Genomic DNA, 3,908 nt, shown 5'->3' on the forward strand with positions numbered 1-3,908 from the left:
AGTAAACAGCTTGTGGTACACGAGAAGGTAATGTACATCTATGCACTCAATGCTTGTGCTTGTTTTGGAGCCCTGAAAGAAGGCTAGAAGGTCCATATGAAGATGATTGAAGAAGGGTTTGAGCAAGACATTGTTGTTGGGAATGTTCTTATCACCTTGTATGGACGATCTCGTGATCTAGATAGTGCAATGATCATATTCAGGAAAATGAGGAAGAGGGATTTTGTTTCATGGTCTGCCATCATCTCAGGATGTGCACAAATTGGAGATTCAAAGGAAGCATAAAGACACACATGTTTTAGTTCTTGATGCGTGTTGCAATTTAATCAAATGAAATTGGAAGGGTTTGAGCCCCACATAGCCTACTCCTCCGTCTCCTACTCCTCCATCTCTGATGCAGCCTTCCACTCCCTCTGCTTGTTGCCTTGCTTCGAGCGTCCTTTCCTCTCTGTCTCTTGCTCCCCCTCTGACACAAACACCCTCTCTGACCTACGACATCTTTTATTTGAAAGAAGAGTACTGCTTGCCCAGCTTTATGTTGCCTTTTCCTCGGCCTCTCCCTGCATGGGTTCATTATACAAGCACTATGAATACAAGCCATACACTTGCTCTTCATCCTCAAAGTCATCCAGCCCAAGCCTCCTGTAGTTAACGCAAGCGAGCGAAACCCTCTGTCCGAACAACTTTCGTGGTGGACTGATGGGCACGATGGCGACGAAGCATCTTGCAAAGGAAGGTGCAGGCTTAGAGCTGACAATTCTGCTGGCATTGTGATACCTATCGAAACCAGTCCGTGCCGACGCGAAACGATTCCAGCAGGTTCACAATTTACAATGCAGCAGGGCTCGACTCTCACGTGGCAAGCCCAAAGTCAGCAATGCGGGCAGAGAAATTTCAATCCAGGAGGATGTTGTTGGGCTTGATATCTTTGTGTATAATGGGAGGGTTGCATCCCACATGTAGAAATTCCAAATGTCTGGCTGTGTCCCTTATTATCTTGAACCTCTTCTTCCAATCCAGACGCTCAGGGTAGCCTTTTTCAAACAAGGCCTCCTACAAGCTCCAATTTTTCATGCATTCATACACCATACACCAGAAGCCTTAATCTTTTGCCATGAGTACAATAGCCAAGAAAGCTTACCACATAACGCAAATCAAGACCACTACAGATAAAAAGCAGTGGTGTCTCCAGGTCCATGCATCTTGCAAGACGCGCACAGAGAAGAAGCCAGGCTGGTGGTTGTAAGCTCCCCTTGGATACGCAGTACCATGATCAGCTGGTGCAGAGCTCTCTCTCTCTCTCTCTCTCTCTCTCTCTCTCTCTCTCTCTGCGCATAAATTTCACAAGCACTGGTGCGGCCGCCATGAAGACCAAAGTAGCACGTTTCTTTTGTGCTGAAAGTGAGAGTTCGTCGCCACATTTTTGGGTTTTTGAAGGACCACTTCACCATCTCTTGCGTGCGCCTGGACTCGGATTTCCCCATTGCAACATTGTAGGTGGGTGTGATATGCGCAACAAACCACACAGAGAAGCCTCCCAGAAAGGAGCTTGTGAAACTAGTTCTGAAACCAGCCACCACCTCCCGCATGCGCGTCTCACACTGCTTAAGCTTGCTCATGCAAAATCACCCTACCCTCATGACCCTTTCCCTCCCAGGTCGAGCGGTTGCAGCAACAGACCAGGGAAAGGAATTAGGGTCATGAGGGTAGGTCATCGTCATCACTTTTTTTAAGCAGAGAGGGGTAGGGTCACGCAGATAGGGTCGATCCTTTTATTAAAAAAAGAATATTACCAAAATACCCATCTAATTTGTGGAGTTTTCCAAATTACCCCTCAAATTTCAAGAATTTCCAAAACATTCCCAATATTTTGTCATAAATTCTCAAAATGCCCTTCAAATTTTCCAAAATTTCCAAAATACCCCTGGTTGTGAGATTAAATTTTCCAAAGACAAAAACATTTGTAGCTTTTCATAAGAAGATTGATTTTCTATGAATACAAGATGCTAAAACTAGAATTTGAGTTGATTATGTAGGCCTTGGAGGTGAATTGCTTCGTTGTTTTTAGACATAACTGTCTTTTTTTACGAGGTAATTTGTGACAAATTACATGCTAAGCACTCAATTAAAATGGATCTCAATTGTTAAAAAGGAATAAAGAGGAGAAAATCTTGAACAATCCAACAAAATAGACACAAGGGTATTTTGGGAAATTCTGAAATTTGAGAGATATTTTGGAAATTTCCACAAATTAGACTCAGGGTATTTTTGTAATTTTTCATTTAAAAAACGTCAAGCAAACCAGGGATCTATTGTAGCATGTAGTGCCACAGGAAAGGAAAGCGGCGCCACATGCATATAATTCAATAGTGTGCCTCTTGGGCAAACGATAGCGAGGCGGCATGATGTTAAGGTATTTACAGCGGATGACAGTCTAACGACACGTGCAATTTGATGGCGAGCAATGGGAGGGCATTTTTTTCCATGATTGAAGGGACTGGGGCATTGGATTGCATCCACAAATTTCAGTGTATAAAAGAAACAACTATGCTCCTGTGTTGGTTTTTGCTCTTGTTTACGTGCTAATGCAAAGGATCCTAGCAAGCTTTGGAAGCTTTAAATTGCCATTATGTGAGTGAGGCACGCCTAGATATCCTATGACGTTGGATGTTTTCATTAGTGAGAGCACGCACAATATAGGAGCTTTTAAGAAGTTGTTGCTTCATGACTTTACCTCTGCATCTTGCAGGCAAATGCACTTCAGACTTGGGCCTTTTCTATGCGAAAGAACTTGCAATTGGCTCTAGGTCGTAAAGCTTTTTTTTAATGATCACGATAGACTCATTAGGCAAGAAATTATCCTCACAAAAATGTGGTTCTAGAAGCAAAATGATCACATCAAGTAGCCTTTTGGAGGTCCCTGCAAGGCACCTCTTCAAGATTTGTTTAATCCTTAAATTTGCAATTATAAGGTCTCAAAGAATGAAGAGGTAGCTTAGAATCCAATATTGCACAAGTTGCCAGAGAACTTAAGCGAGATGAGAACTTTTGGTAACTAGTAAACTAGAGCTTTCCACAACTACCTCTTGACAAAATACCTTGCCACTTTGCTTTTATCTTGGACTCCTCCCTTAAAATATTGTATAAGACCTCAAGCATGTCAGCACCTATGTTCACAAATCCATTCATCAGATCCCATGACAACTAGACATGTTAACCTCTCAATCAATTTAACTTGCTTGTACAAGCACCTGCTAGATTCTATGAAATGGTTCTTGTAACATTTAATGGCCTAATAACTTATGTGTAGCGGAAATTAGCATGAACATAGTGGGCATTTCATTAGAATAGATTCCTAATGAGAATTACAAGAGTGCTTGGGTGGAGAGAGCAACAAAAAGCATAACACCTAGTTAGATAGCATCGACAATACTTTCAAAAGAGAGAGAAATTAAGCTATTGACAACAGTTGAGGACCGGATTTTCATGGAGCCGGTCCCCCCTCCAAAAGGCTTTGTATTATGGTTTCTCGGCCCATCAAGAGAGACATTGTACAATACAATTCTTTGTGTTCCTTCAAGACTAGCTAGTGCAATGAAGATGGAAACTTCATGCACTAAGCAAAACACTTAACAAACACAACTTGAATTATCCCCGTTCTCAGACCCAAGACCTCACACACCTTCGAAGATGGTGAGAGCTAGCAGGGTATGAGAGTAGATTGAGAGGAAGAAGGAGTATCTTACGAGAAAGATGTACATCTCCTCACATAATCACTCATATGTAGCATAGCTTAGCTTAGTAATTAGCTTGGTAGAGGAGATGAGCATGCATTGAACCTTGGCTCTTGGTTGGATTTGCATCCACATGCCAAGAGAGTGTTGATGTAGCCTTCTATCTCACAAGCT

At 42.3% G+C, this 3,908-nt stretch overlaps 1 pseudogene; it reads left to right on the top strand.

Moving 5' to 3' along the window:
- The first annotated feature begins 535 nt into the window (after positions 1–535).
- Positions 536–1,173, top strand: LOC147419541 (uncharacterized; annotated as a pseudogene).
- The last annotated feature ends 2,735 nt before the right edge of the window (positions 1,174–3,908 follow it).

Source organism: Adiantum capillus-veneris, chromosome 29 (assembly GCF_014529385.1).
Source record: "Adiantum capillus-veneris isolate H3 chromosome 29, ASM1452938v2, whole genome shotgun sequence".
Classification (NCBI taxonomy): Eukaryota; Viridiplantae; Streptophyta; class Polypodiopsida; order Polypodiales; family Pteridaceae; genus Adiantum; species Adiantum capillus-veneris.